Raw genomic sequence first — 24,417 nt, 5'->3', positions numbered from 1 at the left:
ATATTGAATGGTAACTTTTAAGACAGATTAAAACAGCTACATTAGAACAGATTAAAACAGCTACAGCTACAGTAAAGACGCTTCACTCTACCCATGCCTATCTAGGCCTGTTTATGCCTTTTTATTCCTATGCCTATTTACACCTTTCTAGTTGTATCTTGGTGAGTTATTTATTACTCTTTCTATTTGGTGTTGGTACTACTTTCTATGTGCTGGTGCTTTCTGTGTACTTTTTCTGTGTTTTGTGTACTCTCTGTGCTGTGTGCGACGGAGAAGTTAGTTTCCCTGATGGAACCTCCTGAAGGGAAAAATATAGTTCTACTCTACTCTCTGATACAGAGATGGGGAACGGCACGTTATTTTAACTAGAGATGTAATGTGGACTCCACCTGGTGGAATAAAACGGTATTGACAAATCGTCAACATTCAATCAGCTTTTATTTGTAAAACACTTAATGAAATCAACAGACATTTCAAAGTGCTTTTAGAGGCAGAGAAACCCAAGTGAACCTTCCAGAGCATAAGCGACAGCGACGGGGAAAAACTCCCTCATGGAGGAAGAAACTCCGGGCAGGACAAAAACTCTGGAGGGCGGAGCCAGACTCTATAGGGCAGTCATCTGTCTCGACTGGTTGGGTGGAAATGAAACACAATAGAGACAGGGAAAGAGAAAGAGTTCCCCAAGGCTCAGTTCTTGGTCCAATATTGTTTATCTTATACATGCTTCCTCTAGAGCAGGGGTCACCAAATGGCAGACCGCGGTCCAGATCCAGACCACGTGATGGTTCTGTCCGGACCCGTGACCACTCCATGATAAATTCACCAGAGTAGATTTTCTTGGTACATTTTTACTTGCAGTTTGCGGCTACAGACGGGGGGGGCGCTGCTCCTCCAGTTAATACAGTAATAGCGCCACTCAGTTCAGCCAATCAGATCGTTTGTCTACCTGCTGTCAGTGCACCAGGAAGTGAGACAGCTCTCTACCGCTGTGGGTCTACCTACAGGAGCACAGAAGAAGGGAGACAGCAGAGCTCCAAACGAAGGAGGTGAACGAGGAAAACCTCTGGTTAACAATGAGTGAAAGGAATTTGTTTATTCCTCCGTCAGACAGTTCAAACCATTTGACCTCACGTGGTCTGAACACGTAGCATGAATTAAAAGTGGTAATATGAAGTGCCACTACGAAAGCACAGAACTTTTGAGCAAAGTTACCCCTGAAGTTCAAGCTGAGTGCAAAATAACTCAGCAAAATGTAAATGAATGTTCACTAAAGGCATGGTGGAGTTTGGGGCAACATAAAAAATCTTGTGGTGATGGAACAGTTGTGTGAAAAAATCTAACAAATCCCGATGTCAACAGCAACCAGAAAATCAGAAATATGAACATCTTGATGCAGCTCTTCAGAGAGAACCATGCATATCTGTGGCCGTTGATGAGTCCAGAGCTGTCACTGGTTGTCCAGCTTTTGTTGTGTGTCAGGTTCCTTCACAAAGACAAGCAGCTCTTTCTGGGTGTAACACCACTGACACACACCAGAGGAGGGGACATGTATTCAGCAATAAGATGCTGACAAAGAGGGACACAGATCTGAAGCGGGGGGTCTCTGTCACCATAGATGGGGATATGGTGGGGGGGGCTGTGTCCTGGATGAAAGAGGACAACCCAGGTACCATTCCTTATAACTGTCTCATACATCAGACTGTACTCTGTGCCACTCTATGTGAAAATTTTGCTGAAGTAATGAAACTCATCAACTTCCTGAGGACATCCTCATCCCTTCAGCATCGCCTCCTGAGAGGATTTCTGGAAGTTGTTGCGGCCAAAGCCAATGACCTGCTACCACACAACAACGTGAGGTGTCTGAGTAGAGGCAATGCACTGGAGCGGTTCTGGTCTATTTGAAAAGATATGACAGCTTTTTAGCAGGACAAGAGTCAGAGAGCAACACAGTTTTCACTCTTCTTGTAAGATGAGAACAGGATGAATACGGCTGCCTTTTTGGTTGGCATTACATCACATCTCAGTGAGATCAGTCTAAAGCTGCAGGCCCAGAATAATTCAGTTTTTAAACTTCACTGAAAGGTTCAACAGCTTCAGCTTTAGGTAGCAGTACCTCCTGCTAATCCAGAATCCAAGTATTGTTCTGGACTCTCCAATGAATAGCTACTTGTCTGCATGAGAATGGCAGTGAGTCCATTCCAACCAAGATTTAAATGTCTGTCAGGCCACATGCCCCTTTCTCTTATGAAGAATGTTCTGTTTGCATTTTTCCCTGAAAGGGACACTTTTTCTTCATTCTTTCTGAAGATGTTCATTTTTTTACTTGAAGTGTAGGCCTTCAGTTATTTAGGCTGGGATGTCTTTAATTTATGAGGAAAAAAGGGTTATTTAGCTCTGTTTGCACATCACAATTTCCCCATTGGGAGGGGGGGGTGACTGACTGACTGAGTTTGTAACTAAGTTTGTAACTAAGTAAGTGGTTAGGGTTAGGGTCGCTCATTCGGCTCCTCAGAGCTCCGTTCACTCTGGACTGCTGGGTGAGCGCCCCCTACAGGTTCTGAAAGGACTGGTGTGTTTGTGTGTGACAGAACAAACTGCTGACTGTGAGCAGACACCACAGATGACATGGAGGGCGGAGCGTCACCAGGGGGCGCTACAGGTAAATCACATTGATCTCATCATCTTATTGATGTGTTTTATTGATAATAAAATCACTGCAGATCTCATTGATGGTAATTTAACAATTATGGGTGAATGAGAAAAAACATCTGTCCAGAACACAAGTTGTTTATCTAAACTCTGGATGGATGGATGATTGGATGGATGGATGGATGGATGATTGGATGGATGGATGGATGGATGGATCTCTTCTTTCCAGGATGACCCTCCCCTCCTTGGGGCGACGGAACCAGCCTGAGTTCAGCTCTGTCGTTTTCAAACACTGATGGCTGTTGGTTTGTGTCGGGGGCCATCGGACGGATCAACCGGGGACCGCTGGAGGATCGGGGCCACTGGAGGACTTTTTTATTTGTTTGAGAGGGTGTGGATGTGTTTGTGCCCCCCCTCACACGAGCACCACAGGACAGAACCATTCTGTAGTTTCATTGGTTTGTTGAGGATGTGTTTGGTTTTATTTTCATGTGTTTGCAGGAGCAGTGGAGAACTCTGAGGTTGGAGTTTATTTATGGGTTCTAAAATGATTTGAGATCAAGATTAAAGATTCAAGAACTTTATTGCCATCTCAGCAACAAGTTGCTAATAGGAATTTGACTTGGTTCATGCTCAACATAAACAGGCAACAGACATTCAGGAAAACAACAAAAAAAACAATTCAGTGCAAACACCAGCAGCATTGGAATTACATTCGGTCGTTTAAAGTGCTATATGCATTGCATATTGCTATATACATGCATTGTTACAACTGTACACTAGCGAGACAAGTTCAAATGTCTAATAGCTAACGGGTAAGTGCTATCTCTGAAGCGAGATGTTGAGCAGTTAATACTTCTGTACCTCCTGCCTGATGGGAGGAGCCTGCACAGGTGGTGTGCGGGGTGGGAGTTGTCAGCTATTAATTTATTGGCCTTTCTGATTATTCTAGTGGAAAAGAGTGAGGACAGTGTAGGGAGGCTACAGCCAATGATTCTGGACCAGCTGCATCCCGTTGAGGGGCTGGTCTGAGGTTTCTGACTCTAAGAGGAGCACAGCACATCCGTCTCCCCAGGACGGGTCAGCATGGCGTCGATGTCCCACTCCTGACAGCCGTCACACTGAAGGCCAGCAGCTCCAACAGGTGGAGGTTCACTGGAGATTCATCCACCGACTGACCCCACGGGCAGATGACCCCCCCACAGGCCTGAAGCTGAGCTGAGGGGAAACCAAACTAACCCTAAACCTGACTCACCCACTGCTGGACCTCTGAAACGTCCACATGGTAAAAACAATAGATCAGATTTACAAAACAAACCAGAGACAGGAGCAGGGCAATGTATGGGGCAGGGGAATGGGTGGGGCAGGAGAAAAGGTGGGGCAGGGCAATGGGTGGGACAGATGAGTGGGTGGGGCAGGGGAATGTATGGGGCAGGGGAAAGGGTGGGACAGATGAGTGGGTGAGGCAGGGGAATGTATGGGGCAGGGGAACAGGTGGGGCAGGGCAATGGTGGGACAGATGAGTGGGTGGGGCAGGGGAATGGGTGGGACAGATGAGTGGCTGGGGCAGGGGAACAGGTGGGGCAGGGGAACAGGTGGGGCAGGGAAATGGGTGGGGCAGGGAAATGGCAAATTTAAAGTTTTTTGGTAGTCCCAACCGGAAGTTATTGACGATCTAGCAACGTGTCTTCTTTTCCTTTCGGCTTTTCCCTTCAGGGGTCGCCACAGCAAATCAATTTCCTCTATCTAGCTCTGTCCTTTGAATCCTCTTCTCTCACACCAACTACCTTCATGTCTTCCCTCATTACATCCATAAACCTCCTCTTTGGTCTTCCTCTAGGCCTCCTGCCTGGCAGTTCAGAACTCAGCATCCTTCTACCAATATATTCACTATCTCTCCTCTGGACATGTCCAAACCATCTCAGTCTGGCCTCTCTGACTTTATCTCCAGAACCTCTAACATGTGCTGTCCCTCTGATGTACTCATTCCTGATCCTATCCATCCTGGTCACTCCCAGAGAGAACCTCAGCATCTTCATCTCTGCTACCTCCAGCTCTGTCTCCTGTCTTTTCCTCAGGGACACTGTCTCTAGACCAAACAACATCGCTGGTCTCATCACAGTTCTAGCAACGTGTAACTTTATTTTAATGTTGTTGTAGTAACCCATTACGTCCAGAGGAGGGCATCACAACTACAGATCCTTCAAGACGATTTGACAGTATTGACGTGTCTTTCGAAATAAGTTTGTTGTGTAGTTTTCCACGGAATAGTTTGTCAAATACGAAGCACGAATGTGTTATTTTGTTTGCATTTTCTCTCTTTTAAAGGTTTTTGTGTGTTTTTTGTGTGTTTATGTCTTTGTGTTTGTTTTGGTTTAAAGGGGCCCTATTATAAAAATAACGCTTTTCCAGGTCTCTACATATACATCGTGGTCCTCCCTAACCCGACCAACTCCTAGAATCTGGTAAACAAACACTTCCTGCATCAATAGATATTTGGACTTTTAGGAAGTCACGGCTCTGAACGACTCGATTCGACCATAAAGCGCTAGAATAGGCATCCTTGACCTCAGACTTTGCACTCTGCTATTGGACAGAGTATTGGACGATACAGATTGGTGGACATGTTCAGGGGCGTGGACAATATGGACTGGTTGACACGCCCAAGGGCGTGGCCATCCCCAAGTCGGACGTGAGGCAGCAGTCTGTTGGAATGGCGTCCGTGAGAAGGAGACAAGGTAGTTGTTCAGGTGTTGATTGTACAAATCAACACCAGCGTTTATTTTTAATCCCATCAATGGAGAACAGAACAGACCGTGGTTACATTTCATGTTTAATGTCTCTGTGCAGCTACATCTCCTGCTCGTTAGTTTGTGTGTGAACCACTTCACTCCAGCCTGTGTTAGCAACGAGGGTCAGTCCAGACGGGGCTTTGTCTGAGACTGGTCCTCATTCAAGGATCACTCCCCACCATAGGGACCAAGGACCTGCACCCTGGACCAAGGACCAAGGACCTGCACCCTGGACCAAGGACCAAGGACCTGCACCCTGGACCAAGGACCAAGGACCTGCACCCTGGACCAAGGACCAAGGACCTGCACCCTGGACCAAGGACCAAGGACCTGCACGCTGGACCAAGGACCAAGGACCTGCACCCTGGACCAAGGACCAAGGACCTGCACCCTGGACCAAGGACAAAGGACCTGTACCCTGGACCAAGGACCTGTACCCTGGTTAAGGTAAGTCTCACCACATTTATCTTTAGCAGTTGTCTGTTAGCATGAGTGATCAGTGCTATTTGGCTAATTAGGTGGTGCTGCTTTGTTTCCTGTTTGCGTGTGTGGCTCCAACGTGTGTGTGCTAAACCTACAGTACCTACTGTAGGTACAACGTGTGTGTGCTAAACCTACAGTACCTACTGTAGGTACAACGTGTGTGTGCTAAACCTACAGTACCTACTGTAGGTACAACGTGTGTGTGCTAAACCTACAGTACCTACTGTAGGTACAACGTGTGTGTGCTAAACCTACAGTACCTACTGTAGGTACAACGTGTGTGTGCTAAACCTACAGTACCTACTGTAGGTACAACGTGTGTGTGCTAAACCTACAGTACCTACTGTAGGTACAACGTGTGTGTGCTAAACCTACAGTACCTACTGTAGGTACAACGTGTGTGTGCTAAACCTACAGTACCTACTGTAGGTACAACGTGTGTGTGCTAAACCTACAGTACCTACTGTAGGTACAACGTGTGTGTGCTAAACCTACAGTACCTACTGTAGGTACAACGTGTGTGTGCTAAACCTACAGTATCTACTGTAGGTACAACGTGTGTGTGCTAAACCTACAGTACCTACTGTAGGTACAACGTGTGTGTGCTAAACCTACAGTATCTACTGTAGGTACAACGTGTGTATGCTAAACCTACAGTATCTACTGTAGGTACAACGTGTGTGTGCTAAACCTACAGTATCTACTGTAGGTACAACGTGTGTGTGCTGAACCTACAGTACCTACTGTAGGTACAACGCACCAGAGTTGGGCTCACATTTGATCTGTTTTCTTTTTGTCGGTTAGCATGAATGAAGTCATGCTATGCTAGGCTATGTAGGGAGGTCTCCTTTGTTTCAAGTTTGCGTGTTGTGTGTGCGCACGCACACTCCCACACGTGTGTGCGTGCCGGACCTACAGTATAAAGCTAAAACACAGTAAGTTGGTTCATATTTTCTTTCCTATTACCTGTCAGCATAAATAAAGTCAGCTAATGCTAGGCTAAGTAGGGAGTTGTGCTTTGTTTCGTATTGTGTGCGCGCACGTGTTGTCGATTGTTTGCTGGTCGTCATAGCAACAACGCTCATAGGTCTGTCCTCCTTGTCCAGAATCAGAACATTGGTGTCCTGAAATTAGTGTCCCTCTTCCTTGTGCATCCTTTCAGCCCACAGCTTGAAGGGACGTGGGGGGCCAAACTGACCCAGTGGACACCCATACTGTTGGTACACAGCTGTCCTGCAGGACTCTTCATTCCCACTATTGAAGTAAAGGTATGTACAAGTCATATTCCATACAATGTTTTAATAAAATTGGTTAAATACACTAATTTTCCAAATATAGTTGTCTATAGGTGTTTGTGAATGCACATGTGTTGATAGTAGTTCAGTAAAAAATAAGAGTGTTGTGTATTAGAATATTCCAGCAAGACAGTAGGTGAAGTGAAGACTTTAGTATAAATTTTTGAGACAGATTCATGTATGTCATGTATTGTTTTGGCTCCTTATTTTGTTACGTTTGGTGTTCCCCTCTACAAGATCCACTTTCCAAAGGCTTTTGAAGGGACAATGCAGAGTCAAACCTCACAAGACAGAGCCAACATTCTGTTAGTGTTGTAATATTTTAATATTTCAAACAAACATGTTTTGAAATTCTGTTGGTAATTGTTCACAAAACACAGTAAAAAGTAACCATACAAATAAATAAATTAGTAGCAAGTACCAGGATGTATTTTGAACACAATTGTTCTAAACAGAGAAATGAATCAAACAATATCAATAACAGTAAAGATCAATCTTTGTGTTTTATTGAACAGGTTTTGTAGCTGACATGTTGGACCTCATATGTGACAAAGTCTTGGTGGACCCCGTGCCATACACAACTGAGATGTCCATTCCTGTCCCCGAGAATCTGTCTGCCCAGTGTGAGCGTCCTGACAAGGAGGAGGTCATTGCCAGCTACATGACCAGGGTCAACCAAGACTCGGTCTAAATCCAGCGTAGTGGCCTTCGTCTTCAGGAAACTCCTGGCGTATGTGAAGGACCACACAGGCTGGAATGATGACCCGGATTCTGCACCCTAAGTAGCCCCAGCACCAGCCAACAAAGGGGCAATAGGCCAGATGTCTGCACCAGCTACAGAGGGAGGACACAAAACTATTTATTTCACAATGTTTTCAATCCCAAGTATTACAACTGTTGTTGATCTCCTGACAGGATGGCTCTGTGTTCTCATTATTATTATTGGATGTATTGTTTTATGTAAATAGATGCTTGTATATGTCAACAGAAATGGATTGTGAATACCAAAAAATGTTCAACATGTCTATTAATAAGATAAAAATCAAGGTGTCGCAAATACAATATATTAGACTTTGTTGTACCTATATATGTCATGTTACTGCATTAATGAAGGAATGCCTGATGAAGCAAAATAAGACATAACTAGTTTTTATTCTGACATTTTTCAAAGAACGACTTACCGATGTATTGGTCTCAGACGTGAAGGGCCACACTCGGCCCTCAGTACGTGAGCGGCCGTTTGTAGGGTGTACACGTTTAGGCACACAGGCTGGAACCCAGGATGTTGAGTCAAGCACGGAACCTCATCAACCTGCAGACGGCTCCTAACCTACAGTGAGAAACATGGTAAAGGTCATTTGAATTTATAATGGTAAAAGTAGCCGAATAGAGACTTTGTGGTTTAGCTGTGAGCTTGCTACTTGTCTCCAAACAGATGTTTTCTGCTTCTGTTGGCGTACGTTCAGTGTCCACAGGAACACCTGTACAACAGGTGAAGACACCTGTACAACAGGTGAAGACACCTGTACAACAGGTGAAGACACCTGTACAACAGGTGAAGACACCTGTACAACAGGTGAAGACACCTGTACAACAGGTGAAGACACCTGTACAACAGGTGAAGACACTTCAAAATAGAGTAGATAAAGGCATCACTGCAGTATGGTTCCATCATTTCACCATTAACCTGGTGTGATGGTAGCAGGTGTCAGCTCCGTGTGTCTCGTCACAGAGGACTGCCTCAAATATTTAGCAGCTTAGTAACGGGTTAAATCAATGTGATAGAAAAATAAAGTCACTTAGCCGTGAGCAGAAGCTAGCATTAGCCACATGGTAATAACCACCATCAGACTTTACTGTCACTTACAGAAATACAGGAACATTTTAGCAGTCAACACATCTGTACATATACAAAATACATAATAAGACATGTGACATTATTACTGTGTGATGAGAGGCGGGAGTAGAAGCTAAAGTAGCTACCGGACGATGCTAACGTCCTGTGATGACGTAGGTTACACAACAAAACAACAGAACCAACTAAGTAGCGTTCACACGGACTAACCAATCAGAAACGTCCTGCTGCAGCCGCACCGTCGGTGTTTCTTTAGGAGCTTCTGGGTCCGACTCAGGGTCATGAATGTACGAGTTAGGGTTAGGGTTAGGACACGATGGGTCCTCCAAACGCCATAATGATAACAAACGTAACGCCGGTCAGTGTCCCGTTAGCCTAACGCGCTACTTCAGAGGGGCGTGCTCAGATGAGCGATTTTGAAAAGCTGATATTTAGGACCACAGATCACTTTAAGTCAAAATATTTGGAATACAGTCTAGTTGGACGTCTGGCAGCTGAATGACATTAAGTTAAAAATACATAATATGGGACCTTTAAAGCTAATACGGCTACTGACAAGAGGAAGGCAGCGTCACGGATATGCATTCATTTCCGGTGGTAGCTCAAAATAAAAGCATCAATCTAAGAGGAAATGTATTTGATTCAATTTCAGGAGAAAAGTACGACCAAAAACTGGTGAAAAGTTTTTTAATGTTTTGACATCATTTTTGAACGATTATTACCTCGCAAATTAAGACTTGTAGGCAGTTTGAAGTGACGAAATTCTTTAATTGTCAAAATGTATTAGGTTCTTGTGTAAAAGTGTTAAAGTTGTGGGTTAAATTTCCGGGTCAAAACCAAAGAGAAGGTTGCATTGTTTTTCATATTTAAAAAAAAAAGGGGACAAACACGTAATATTTCGGCAAATTTAAAGTATTTTGGTAGTCCCAACCGGAAGCTATTGACGATCTAGCAACGTGTAACTTTATTTTAATGTTGTTGTAGTAACCCATTACGTCCAGAGGAGGGCTTCACAACTACAGATCCTTCAAGACGATTTGACAGTATTGGTGTCTTTCGAAATAAGTTTGTTGTGTAGTTTTCCACGGAATAGTTTGTCAAATACGAAGCACGAATGTGTTATTTTGTTTGCATTTTCTCTCTTTTAAAGGTTTTTGTGTGTTATCTCCGTGTTTATGTCTTTGTCTTTGTGTTCGTTTTGGCTTAAAGCTAATACGGCTACTGACACAGGAAGGCAGTGTCACGGATATGGATTCATTTCCGGTGGAAGCTCAAAATAAAAGCATCAATCTAAGAGGAAATGTATTTAATTCAATTTCAGGAGAAAAGGACGACCAGAAACTGGTGAAAAGTTTTTAATGTTTTGACATCAATTTTCAATATGCATAATGGTACTTTTTCTCCCTCGAGTGGTTGAAATGAGTTCTACAGTTAATGAACTGTTGGTTTCACCTGATCTAGAGTTTTATTTATCTAAAGTTGTGCATCTTAGTTTTGTCTATTTAATTCTTGTTTTGCAGATGGAAAACATATTTTATTCTACCAAAAGTCTTCCGTTCCTTATTTTTTTAAATCTTCATTTTTTTGTTTAAATGAGTGTTTTGCATTTTATTTTGAAGTTGTTCTTTTGGTGTCTCCGTTACCTTCGAACCGTGACGTCACTTCCGTCGCGCGCCCTTTCCTCAGTCCCATTCTGGAGATGACGGAGGAAGGTGAGTTTGTGAAGTGCTCCCGCGTTGCATGTGGTATAAAAAGTTGTACGAACGAAGATAAAGTGTTAGAAAGTAAGAATTGGGTTTGATACTATCGAGTTTTTGTCCCGAGTGAAGTGTTTGGTCAATGTTTAGAGAATGTGTATTTCGCGGGAAAAATTCAGGACAACCGCGGCAATTGTTTTCATGACATTTCCTGTGCTGCAGGTTGCTGCGCTCTGTCCCGCTTTGTGTGCGCAATTTGTGACCGTGTCTCTTCATGTGTGCAGAATAAATACGCCAGCTGGGCTCAAACCATCACGTCCAGGGTCCTTATTACACAACACAGAGACCTTAAAGGACAAGTTGGGCCAGACCGGCTACACCAGCAGGTGTGTGTAAAGCTGGCTGATGGAGCTGCAGGACGTCACCCCCACAGTCCCGGTCCGGGGGGGCCAGAGGAAGACCCCTGAGCGGCTTCCTCTGGGAGGAGCCTCCAGCAGCAGGTGAGTCCCTCCTGATGGGGGCGGGGGGTCCCAGAGTGGTGGTCGGACAGGAACCAGTGGCCACCAGCCGTGTGGCGGTGCTCACGTTAACCTACCGGGCCCTCAGGTCCGGTACCGAGCTGGACCTGGGGTGACGTAGGCCTGCAGACACCGGTTGTTGGTCGGACTGAAACGTGAGCGCGCTCCGGTGTGAAATTACAGTGATACCTCTGTACTCGACCATAATCCGTTCTGAGGTGGTGGTTGAGCACCGATTTGTTCGACCACCGAAACCAATTTTCCCATAAGAAATAATGGAAAGTATTTTAATCCGTTCTTACCATTTAGAAAAATACCTAAAATATTATAAGAACGTGTATCTAAACAACAATGAATACGTAAATGTGCACAAGCAGTACATGATAAAGATTAAGCATTATAAACCATTTTGTATAATTTACTTTACGTTTTAGAGAGTGGTTGATGGCACTAGGTAACGCGCCTCCAGGGGTTTTCTCCCTTCTCTCTCTCTTCCGTGGAGGTGAATCTGGCTGGGCAGTAGCCTTCCTCTTTTCTTTAAGAAGGAACCTGTCCATTGTCAGTTGCTTCTGCTTCAAGATAGTGGAAATGGTTGACTTTGCCATTTCGTACTGCGACGCGAGGTCGGACACTCGTACACCACTTTCATATTTTGCTATAATTTCCGTACGTCTTTGCGTACGTAATTTGCGTACGTGTTACTCCACTGGCGGTCTGAGTCGAACTGACGCTTACCCGCTGGCCGAGGAGCGCAGCCGAGGAGCGTGTTCGGGTCGACTCGGCTAGTCGAGTACCGAAAATCTGTTCGGGGTCCGATACATTTTGTACTCCAATTTTTTGGTCGAGCACCGATTTGTTCGAGTATAGAGGCGGTCGAGTACAGAGGTATCACTGTATTTGTTTGAAACTTAAAATCAGACCAGCTTTGATTTCAATGACGTCACTTTAATTAAAAACCTAAAAGAGCAAAAATGTAAACGGCTGGAGTCACAGCGATGAGACGCGTCATCATCCAGAGACACCTGGTTCCACAAGGGGAGCCTCCGCCCACCGCATGAGGCCTTCACCCTGATGATGATTATTGATGATGATGCTGCTGGTTATTGATGATACTGCTGCTGGTTGTTGATGATACTGCTGCTGGTTATTGATGATAATGCTGCTGGTTATTGATGATAATACCAAGTCGGTTTAAATGTGACGTCACCTGACGTGACTGTATTGAAGTGAACTGACTGATAGATTAGTGTTAAGAAAACACACCAGAACAGTTTAACAGTTAATCTAAAAAGACTCAAGATGTGAAGTGTGTGTTGTGTAAAGAAACTGGTTTCCCTGTACAATGTGTTGTTGGTGACCACATAACTTGCCTTAGATGACAGATGCTCGTAGACTCATCGTTGGCCTCAGGAGCGACACTTTATTCACTGTCATTCACACACGTTACACTCTCAGCCATGCCGGTGTCCGGTCTCATCACACTGTCCCGTATCACTCCGCCCACATGTCATTCACATCAGCATCACAGTATAAGTGCGCGGCACTATGTACTACAAAATGAAAGTCTTTGGTGTCCACAGTGAACGTGTGAAGGTTGACAAAGACAATTTAACTATTTAAAGGTGAAATTTTTTAGTTACAAAAAGGATCATAAAAATTATCAATCCAATTAAAAACATGTTAAGTTTAGATAAACATATTAATTAAAAATCAGTAGTCAAAGAATAGGAATACATTTTTTTGTTTACACTATCTTAATTATGAAGACTCTGACTCTGAAAAACTAGGTTGTGGACTAGGTTTTAAAATGACTAGTTTTTGAACCCAGCTAACTATGTATTTTAAAGGAACCAGGTTTAGAACTAACCAGCATCACTGTGTGCAGGAGAGCAGGTGGAAAGGCAGTAGGTCTAGAATCTGAAGAACAGGATTCAGATTTACTGTGGTGTTAATGGGAAGAGAAACGGAGTAGGGGTCACTTCAAAATAAGGGTTAGCTAAGAGGGTCGTGTAGGTGGAAAGTGTCAGATCCAGTGATGAGGGGGAAACTTGACATTGAGGGTGTGATATTTACGAGCGGAAGGAACATTCTTCCTTCTCCACTCCACTCATTAATGCACTGGTGATGTTTTCCTCTCCATCGCATGCCACCACCTTTCTAAATGTTCCTCCACCAGCTCCGTGCAGATCAGTGTCATCTGTGAACATCATGGTCCATGGGGAATCCAGTCTAACTTCATGTCAGCCTATTACCTCCACAGCAAACAGGAAGGGGCTCAGATCTGATCCCTGATCAGTTCCACCTCTACCTCGAACCCCTGTCACACCTGCAGCACACCTCACCTGTTCTGCTGCCCTCCTTCATGTCCTGTACTGTTCTAACGGACTTCACTGCCACTCGACTTCCTCATGCAGTCCTACACTTCCTCTGTCAGACTTTCTCTAGATCTACAAAGACACCATGGAGCTTCTTCTTTGGAGCAGCAGTGTCTCCGTGGTAACCCTAACCCTAAGTTGTTCAGTAAATTTTGGTACTGCAACTTGTTTCATCACTGAACACAAACCCTGTTAGTTCTTGGGTCTCTGTCTAGAGGAGCTTCTTCATAGAAAAACCCTGAAGATGTATTGGTGTGTGTGTGTCCGTCTGTCCGTCCGTCCCTCTGATTGTGGTGATAATACTGCTGCTGGTGATGATGGTGACGCTGATGACGCTGATGATGATGATGCTGCTGCTGATGACGCTGCTGATGACGCTGATGATGACGCTGATGATGACGACGCTGATGATGATGATGATGATGATGACGCTGCTGCTGCTGCTGCTGATGATGCTGATGATGATGATGACGCTGATGATGACGATGCTGATGATGATGATGATGCTGCTGCTGATGATGATACTGATGATGACACTGCTGATTGTTGGGCTATCACTCAGCGGCGCCCGGATGGGAGGGAAGACCTCAGGCCTTTGTTTCCAGGTGGGCCGGGTCCTGTCATGTCTCCCAAAGGAGGTCCAATCAAACGTCCATCACACACAGCTGGAAGAGAAGAACACATTAAAAACACAGCAGGCCACCTACAAGGTCTACAAGAGGGACGGAGCACGGGACGGACCGAATCCATTTCCTTTTTACAACCTGTCTTATACACTTCAAAGAAACATAATAAACATCTGGGTTGATGGGTTGTCATGGAAACAGCCTCTGTCCAGAACTGGCAGGGGACCAGAGACGGAGATGACATCATGTCAGTGTGATCAGCTTCGTTCACACTGGTCTTTAATTCAACACATTGATCCCAAGAACAGAAATGTTTCCCTCAAAGGAGTCACGACATCAGAGGAACCTATCAATATGTCTGATCAGTACTGAATATATCATTATTATCATACTCAATAATCATTACTGTCACAAAGTCATTTGTTGGTGATTTGAATTCCACTGCATTAACCCCTGATACTCAGCCACTCATCCCAATTCATCCTGTATTATTGGGTTAGAACACGAAGCCAGTGGACCAGTAGAACAAAGAGAGTTATACTGGTGTCTGTGGGACCGAGCTGCAAATTATTATTCCATTCTAAAGAAAATGCATTTTAAATGACGTCTAGAATGGCACCGGATGAACTGCACACAGTTTGTGTGATGCAGGCTTGTCAGTCTGTAAGAGTTTGTAGTATTTTTATCTTCATTTAGAGCCTGTTTGGTGTGGCTGAGAAAAATAAAGGGTTTCAACCGTCACTCTTCTCTGCCTAGCATACATGTTCTGTGTGTGTGTGTGCGTGTGTGTGTGTGTGTGTGTGCGTGCGTGTGTGTGTGTGTGTGCGTGCGTGTGTGTGTGTGTGTGTGCGTGTGTGTGTTATTCCTCTCTGTTCAGTGATATCATGTGATATTCTCTGTCTTAATTCAATCAGACCTGAGTACACACACACACACACACACACACACACACACACACACACACAGACACACACACACACACACACACAGTACTGATAAATGTGTGTTGTGATCCGTCCTCCTGAGAAGAAGCAGGTGAGCGGTCATGTGTGTAGCGCCACCTGCTGTCAGCAGAAGGACCTGAGCACCAGTTTCAGTCCCAATCAGGTGTGAAGTAGAACCGGTTCTAATCAGTCCGGTCTGACCCTCATGTCCAGGATCACTGGTGTGAGGACTTGTGTTTCAATATTAAATCTGGTTTCTGGTTCTGGTTCCTGTTCTCCTTCATGTTCGCTGTGATTCTTCTGAAATATTCAGCTTTGGGTTTTATTCACGTTTTCAGGTGAGAGTGTTGTAATTGTTCAAGAATAAAATGAATCATCAGAAACACAACTTGTCTAATAAACAGTTCATGTTGGACGTGAACAACTTCTACTGCGCATGTGCGCTGCGTCGGTGGATTCAAGGAAATCAGACTAATGATGACCAGCTGCAGCAGGAGCCGCGTGACCACGATGATTGGCTGATGGGTGGGCGTGGATTGGCTGATTGATCAGCGTGGATTGGCTGATGGGATGGCTTTATGTCAGATTTGGCGTCTCCAACACAGGTGATGTCAGTCGGCGCGCAGAGTTCGGTCCAGCGCCTTCAGGTCAGCGTTAACGCGGGTTTCTCCTCCACGGCTCTGGAAGCTTCGCTTCAGGACGAGTTAAGATTCAAGCAGCAGCGACCCGGCGTTAGCCAGCAGCTGTGCGTAAAGCTGGCGTTAACCCGCGGCTGTGCCTTTCCTCAGCCCCGTTGTGGCGATGGAGGAAGGTGAGTTTGTGAAGTGCTCCCGCGTTGCACGTGGTATAAAAAGTTATACGAATGAAGATAAAGTGTTAGAAAGTAAGAATTGGGTTTGATACTATCGAGTTTTTGTCCCGAGTGAAGTGTTTGGTCAATGTTTAGAGAATGTGTATTTCGCGGGAAAAATTCAGGACAACCGCGGCAATTGTTTTCATGACATTTCCTGTGCTGCAGGTTGCTGCGCTCTGTCCCGCTTTGTGTGCGCATTTTGTGACCGTGTCTCTTCATGTGTGCAGAATAAATACACCAGCTGGGCTCAAACCATCACGTCCAGGGTCCTTATTACACAACGCAGAGACCTTAAAGGACAAGTTGGGCCAGACCGGCTACACCAGCAGGTGTGTGTAAAGCTGGCTGATGGAGCTGCAGGACGTCACCCCCACAGTCCTGGTCTGGGGCGGCCAGAGGAAGCCCCTGAGCGGCTTCATCTGGGAGGAGCCTCCAGCAGCAGGTAAGTCCCTCCTGATGGGGGTGTTGGCTCATGGGGGGGGTCCCAGAACGGTGGTCGGACAGGAACCAGTGGCCACCAGATGTGTGACGGTGCTCACGTTAACCTACCGGGCCCTCGGGTCCGGTACCGAGCTGGACCTGGGGTGACGTAGGCCTGCAGACACCGGTTGTTGGTCGGACTGAAACGTGAGTGCGCTCCGGTGTGAAATTATTTGTTTGAAACTTAAAATCAGACCAGCTTTGATTTCAATGACGTCACTTTAATTAAAAACCTAAAAGAGCATAAATCTAAACGGCTGGAGTCACAGCGATAAGACGCGTCATCATCCAGAGACACCTGGTTCCACAAGGGGAGCTCCGCCCACCGCATGAGGCCTTCACCCTGATGATGATTATTGATGATGATGATGCTGGTTATTGATGATAATGCTGCTGGTTATTGATGATGATGCTGCTGGTTATTGATGATAAGGCTGCTGGTTATTGATGATAATACCAAGTCATGTTAAATGTGACGTCACCTGACGTGACTGTATTGAAGTGAACTGACTGATAGATTAGTGTTAAGAAAACACACCAGAACAGTTTAACCGTTAATCTAAAAAGACTCAAGATGTAAAGTGTGTGTTGTGTAAAGAAACTGGTTTCCCTGTACAATGTGTTGTTGGTGACCACATAACTTGCCTTAGATGACAGATGCTCGTAGACTCATCGTTGGCCTCAGGAGCGACACTTTATTCACTGTCATTCACACACGTTACACTCTCAGCCATGCCGGTGTCCGGTCTCATCACACTGTCCCGTATCACTCCGCCCACAAAGCATCACAGTATAAGTGCGCGGCACTATGTACTACACAATGAAAGTCTTTGGTGTCCACAGTGAACGTGTAAAGGTTGACAAAGACTATTTTAACTATGAAATGACAAGAACTAAAAAGCATTTACTTGCATAAATGTGTAACAAGTGGGTCATTGTGCAAATTGAGCACCATTTCAACTTTCTATAGTTTTATGTGGACATTTAGTTTTCCTTCAGGTGTTCATGAAACATTTCTTTTTGTCATTTGGTCTTTGCTGACTGGAGCTCAGGTTTGGCTCGATGGTCCTTTGTCTCTCTCGAGTGGTTAAAATGAGTACTACAGCTAATGAACTGTTGGTTTCACCTGATCTAGAGTTTTATTGGTCTAAAGTTGTGAGTTTTAGTTTTGTCTATTTAATTATTGTTAGAGGTTGGGGGTAGGGGCTGGTTAGTTTGGGAGGGGGGCAGAGAGGGAAGAGTGCACCGATGAATCAGAATCTCAAAGTGAAATTGTTTAGTTACAAAAAGGATCATAAAAATTATCAATCCAATTAAAAACAAGTTAAGTTTAGATAAAAATTTTAATGAAAAATCAGTAGTCAAGGAATAGGAATACATTTTTTTGTTTACACTATCTTAATTATGAAGACTCTAATTCTGAAAAACTAGGTTGTGGACTAGGTTTTAAAATGACTAGTTTTTGAACCCAGCATCACTGTGTGCAGGAGAGCAGGTGGAAAGGCAGTAGGTCTAGAATCTGGAGAACAGGATTCAGATTTACTGTGGTGTTAATGGGAAGAGAAACTGAGTAGGGGTCACTTCAAAAGAAGGGTTAGCTAAGAGGGTCGTGTAGTTGGAAAGTGTCAGATCCAGTGATGAGGGGGAAACTTGACATTGAGGGTGTGATATTTACGAGCGACTTTGGTTTAATTTCCAGGAGAAGAACCACAGATGCGTTATTTGTCTTGATGTTAATGAAGTACAGAGAAGGTCAGGAGGAGCTCCATGGTGTCTGTAGATCTAGAGAAAGAATGACGGGGTACCCAGAGAGGAACTGGGGTCCTGCATGAAGTTTGGAGTGGCAGAGGTCCGTTAGAACAGTACAGGACATGAACAAGTTCAGCTGAACAGGTGAGGTGTGCTGCAGGTGTGAGGGAGTTCAACGTAGAGCTGGGACTGATCAGGGATCAGATCTGAGCCCCTTCCTGTTTGCAGTGGTGATGATGGGCTGACTGATGGAGTTGGACTGGATTACCTCATGGACCATCATGTTCACAGATGACATTGTGAAAGCAGGGATCAGGTGGAGGAACATTCTTCCTTCTCCACTCATTTATGCACAGGTGCTGTTTTCCTCTCCATCGCATGCCACCACCTTTCTAAATGTTCCTCCACCAGCTCGGTGCAGATCAGTGTCATCTGTGAACATCATGGTCCATGGGTAATCCAGTCTGACTTCATGTCAGCCTATTACCTCCACTGCAAACAGGAAGGGGCTCAGATCTGATTCCTGATCAGTCCCACCTCTACCTCGAACCCCTCCCTCACACCTGCAGCACACCTCACCTGTTTTGCTGCCCTCGTTCATGTCCTGTACTGTTCTAACGGACTTCTCTGCCAGTCCAGACCTCCTCATGCAGTCCCACACTTCCTCTCTGTCATAGACTTTCTCTAGATCTACAAAGGCACCATGGAGCTTGTCCTTTGGGGCAGCAGTGTCTCCGTGGTAGAGCAGACGCCTTGTGGTCAGACATTGGCGGTTCGAGTCCCGCTCCCACCAGCCAGTTTCAGAGTGGGAGGTGTCTGCTCACCTCCCGGTCACTGCCGAGGAGCCCTTGAACGAGGCGGTGTCCCCCCTACAACCTAATTTGCGGCGCGACCGTCACTCGGCCTCCCCCTGTACTGCTTGTGGTACTAATGGCATGCCTACAGGTCCCTAGTGTTAGGGTTAGAGCCCTAACCCCTAGGGCTCATGGGAAGGTTAGCTTCCATTGGTTCCAGCTCTAAACACAGTGCTACATCCACACTCCACTGTCTGGGAGACGGATTTTATGCTAAATCCCTTTAGGGGCCAGAGCCATGTTCATTTGGATCACCACACAAGTTTTGTGAGGTGACCCGATTGGGCCAGCTCAACAGGGGGAGTTGTTGGGAGTTATCATTAAACAAATGGAAACGACCACAAAGCCCATCTGCTGACACAAACATGGATAATACACACTTTGTTCCTCGTCTACCACATCATGTGAAGGGACACATACGGCAAACTGATCGTTGTTCAGTTAACTTTGTTGGTACTACAACTTGTTTCATCACTGGAGATGCACCTCTAGACCGAGACCAAAGAACCTAGAGGGTTTGTGTTCATAGAAAAACCCTAAAGTGTGTGTCCCTCCCTCTGATTGTGGTGGTGATGATGATGTGCTATTGATAATGCTGATGAAATTGAATGCCTCAAATATGATACTAACAATGATTATGGTGATGAGGATGTTCCCGATTAGGGTATCAATAATTAAGATGCTGATGAACATGATGCTGATACTGCTAACAATGATGACGATGAGGTGATTGAGGTGATGAGCAGTATTCGGTGTTTCATGTCCGAATCCATCACATACATCCATGGCCTAATATGTCCTCACATTTGTAGCCTAAAAAACAACCGGTCATGCTCTCGCGTCCCAACAGGTATTGGGATCTCCCACATTATATAAAGTTGTCTTTGTATGATGTGGGAGATGCACCTGAGTAAGACTTCAGTATCAGAGCGGTCATCAGAGTGCGACTCAACGTCAAAACGGCTTTTACCGCGGTCGTCAATTTCCCTGGACAGAAACCCGTCTGAGCCATCAAGGAGGAGTTCCACAGGATTACAGGTGAGTCATGTGGAGATCTGTTAAATTAACTTAAAATTATATCTGACATTGTGCTGCCACCTCAGACTTCAGTACCTCAGTTTAATTTTTCTTTAGGATTTCCCGACATAACTGGCTGCATGGATGGCACCCCATCGAGGCTCCATCCTATAAATCCATCAACCCAAACGTGCAGGTACATGTAGATTGACTGTTAAAATGTTAGACTGAGTCATAGCTAAACTAACATGTGTCATTCTCTGCCCTGTCAAGATGATGTGTGGTGCTGAAATCCACATTTCTGAAGTGGAGGCAATGTAGGTTGGGTCGGTCCACGGCTCCTGGATATACGGTGAGTCTTTCCTGAAAGGTCTAGGTTGGCCGGACAGAGGGATGGAGATGGGAAGGACATGCATTTTTAGGAACAAGGGTCATCTGCTGAGTTGTGGGAATGATGGCGGAATAAATTTGATGAATCCCACGATGAAGTTGTGGGTAACGAGTGGTAGAAGATAGTTAGGGCAGATGTGAGTATTTACAGGCGACTTTAGTTTAATTTCCAGGAAAAGAAGCACAGATGCATTCTTTTCCTTGAGGATGTTAATGAAGTACAGAGAAGGTCAGGAGGAGCTCCATGGTGTCTGTGGATCTAGAGAAAGATTGACAGGGTACCCAGAGAGGAACTGGGGTCCTGCATGAAGTCTGGAGTGGCAGAGGTCCGTTAGAACAGTACAGGACATGAACGAGTTCAGCTGAACAGGTGAGGTGTGCTGCAGGTGTGAGGGAGTTCAACGTAGAGCTGGGACTGATCAGGGATCAGATCTGAGCCCCTTCCTGTTTGCAGTGGTGATGATGGGCTGACTGATGGAGTTGGACTGGATTACCTCATGGACCATCATGTTCACAGATGACATTGTGAAAGCAGGGATCAGGTGGAGGAACATTCTTCCTTCTCCACTCATTTATGCACAGGTGCTGTTTTCCTCTCCATCGCATGCCACCACCTTTCTAAATGTTCCTCCACCAGCTCTGTGCAGATCAGTGTCATCTGTGAACATCATGGTCCATGGGGAATCCAGTCTAACTTCATGTCAGCCTATTATCTCCACAGCAAACAGGAAGGGGCTCAGATCTGATTCCTGATCAGTCCCACCTCTACCTCGAACCCCTCCCTCACACCTGCAGCACACCTCACCTGTTCTGCTGCCCTCCTTCATGTCCTGTACTGTTCTAACGGACTTCTCTGCCAGTCCAGACCTCCTCATGCAGTCCCACACTTCCTCTCTGTCATAGACTTTCTCTAGATCTACACAGGCACCATGGAGCTTGTCCTTTGGGGCAGCAGTGTCTCCGTGGTAGAGCAGACGCCTTGTGGTCAGACATTGGCGGTTCGAGTCCCGCTCCCACCAGCCAGTTTCAGAGTGGGAGGTGTCTGCTCACCTCCCGGTCACTGCCGAGGAGCCCTTGAACGAGGCGGTGTCCCCCCTACAACCTAATTTGCGGCGCGACCTTCACTCGGCCTCCCCCTGTACTGCTTGTGGTACTAATGGCATGCCTACAGGTCCCTAGTGTTAGGGTTAGAACCCTAACCCCTAGGGCTCATGGGAAGGTTAGCTTCCATTGGTTCCAGCTCTAAACACAGTGCTACATCCACACTCCAGTCTGGGAGACGGATTTTATGCTAAATCCCTTTAGGGGCCAGAGCCATGTTCATTTGGATCACCACACAAGTTTTGTGAGGTGACCCGATTGGGCCAGCTCAACAGGGGGAGTTGTTGGGAGTTATCATTAAACAAATGGAAACGACCACAAAGCCCATCTGCTGACACAAACATGGATAATACACACTTTGTTCCTCGTCTACCACATCATGTGAAGGGACACATACGGCAAACTGATCGTTGTTCAGTTAACTTTGTTGGTACTACAACTTGTTTCATCACTGGAGATGCACCTCTAGACCGAGACCAAAGAACCTAGAGGGTTTGTGTTCATAGAAAAACCCTAAAGTGTGTGTCCCTCCCTCTGATTGTGGTGGTGATGATGATGTGCTATTGATAATGCTGATGAAATTGAATGCCTCAAATATGATACTAACAATGATTATGGTGATGAGGATGCCGATTAGGGTATCAATAATTAAGATGCTGATGAACATGATGCTGATACTGCCAACAATGATGACGATGAGGTGATTGAGGTGATGAGCAGTATTCGGTGTTTCATGTCCGAATCCATCACATACATCCATGGCCTAATATGTCCTCACATTTGTAGCCTAAAAAACAACCGGTCATGCTCTCGCGTCCCAACAGGTATTGGGATCTCCCACATTATATAAAGTTGTCTTTGTATGATGTGGGAGATGCACCTGAGTAAGACTCCTGTATCAGAGCGGTCATCAGAGTGCGACTCAACGTCAAAACGGCTTTTACTGCGGTCGTCAATTTCCCTGGACAGAAACCCGTCTGAGCCATCAAGGAGGAGTTCCACAGGATTACAGGTGAGTCATGTGGAGATCTGTTAAATTAACTTAAAATTATATCTGACATTGTGCTGCCACCTCAGACTTCAGTACCTCAGTTTAATTTTTCTTTAGGATTTCCCGACATAACTGGCTGCATGGATGGCACCCCATCGAGGCTCCATCCTATAAATCCATCAACCCAAACGTGCAGGTACATGTAGATTGACTGTTAAGATGTTAGACTGAGTCATAGCTAAACTAACATGTGTCATTCTCTGCCCTGTCAAGATGATGTGTGGTGCTGAAATCCACATTTCTGATGTGGAGGCAATGTAGGTTGGGTCGGTCCACGACTCCTGGATATACGGTGAGTCTTACCTGAAAGGTCTCTACAGGTTGGCCGGACAGAGGGATGGAGATGGGCAGGACGTGCAGCAGGTTAGGGTGATGGATAGAGATGGAAATGTGGCAACTAGTGCCAGTGTCCTGGGTAGATGGAAGGAATACTCTGAGGAGATGAGGAAAATCAGAAAAGAGGGTGGAAGATGCAAGTGTGGTGGACCAGGAAGTAGCGGTGATCAGCAAGTGTGAAGGTAGAATGGCACTAAAGAGGAAGGAACGGGAGGGCAGTTGGTCTGGATGGCATTCCTGGAGGTACGGAACCTTCTCTTGGGTGGCTGTGGAGTTTTTGACCAGGTTGTTCAACAGAATTTTAGCGGCTGAGAAGATGCCTGAGGAATGGAGGAAGAGTGTGCTGGTTCCCATTTTTAGGAACAAGGGTCATCTGCTGAGTTGTGGGAACTATGGAGGGATACATTTGATGAATTCCACGATGAAGTTGTGGGTAACGAGTGGTAGAAGGTAGTTAGGACAGATGTGAGTATTTACAGGTGACTTTGGTTTAATTTCCAGGAAAAGAACCACAGATGCATTCTTTTCCTTGAGGATGTTTATGAAGTACAGAGAAGGTCAGGAGGAGCTCCATGGTGTCTGTAGATCTCGAAAAAGAATGACAGGGTACCCAGAGAGGAACTGGGGTCCTGCATGAAGTCTGGAGTGGCAGAGGTCCGTTAGAACAGTACAGGACATGAACGAGTTCAGCTGAACAGGTGAGGTGTGCTGCAGGTGTGAGGGAGTTCAACGTAGAGGTGGGACTGATCAGGGATCAGATCTGAGCCCCTTCCTGTTTGCAGTGGTGATGATGGGCTGACTGATGGAGTTGGACTGGATTACCTCATGGACCATCATGTTCACAGATGACATTGTGAAAGCAGGGATCAGGTGGAGGAACATTCTTCCTTCTCCACTCATTAATGCACAGGTGCTGTTTTCTTCTCCATCGCATGCCACCACATTTCTAAACGTTCCTCCACCAGCTCTGTGCAGATCAGTGTCATCTGTGAACATCATGGTCCATGGGGAATCCAGTCTAACTTCATGTCAGCCTATTACCTCCACAGCAAAAAGGAAGTGGCTCAGATCTGATCCCTGATCAGTTCTACCTCTACCTCGAACCCCTCCCTCACACCTGCAGCACACCTCACCTGTTCTGCTGCCCTCGTTCATGTCCTGTACTGTTCTAACGGACTTCTCTGCCAGTCCAGACCTCCTCATGCAGTCCCACACTTCCTCTCTGTCATAAACTTTCTCTAGATGTACAAAGACACCATGGAGCTCCTTCTGACCTTCTCTGTACCTCATTAACATTCTCAAGGCAAATAATGCATCTGTGCTCCTTTTCCTGGGAATGAAACCATATTGTT

The 24,417-nt window shown here is 45.6% G+C and overlaps 2 long non-coding RNA genes across 2 annotated transcripts; both read left to right on the top strand.

The window, feature by feature from the left end:
* The first annotated feature begins 5,092 nt into the window (after positions 1-5,092).
* On the top strand, positions 5,093-8,048 carry LOC137607757 (uncharacterized). Its single transcript, XR_011038032.1, has 3 exons — positions 5,093-5,888; positions 7,087-7,192; positions 7,735-8,048. It is a non-coding gene; the product is annotated as an uncharacterized lncRNA (long non-coding RNA).
* An 11,824-nt stretch (positions 8,049-19,872) lies between these two features.
* LOC137607855 (uncharacterized) lies at positions 19,873-23,287 on the top strand. The gene is made up of 3 exons (XR_011038050.1): positions 19,873-20,383; positions 20,461-20,563; positions 23,050-23,287. It is a non-coding gene; the product is annotated as an uncharacterized lncRNA (long non-coding RNA).
* Positions 23,288-24,417: the final 1,130 nt, after the last annotated feature.

This window comes from Antennarius striatus, chromosome 14 (assembly GCF_040054535.1).
Source record: "Antennarius striatus isolate MH-2024 chromosome 14, ASM4005453v1, whole genome shotgun sequence".
Taxonomy (NCBI): domain Eukaryota; kingdom Metazoa; phylum Chordata; class Actinopteri; order Lophiiformes; family Antennariidae; genus Antennarius; species Antennarius striatus.
The sequence above is the reverse complement of the archived record's forward strand: the minus strand, read 5'-3'. Positions and strand labels throughout refer to the sequence as shown.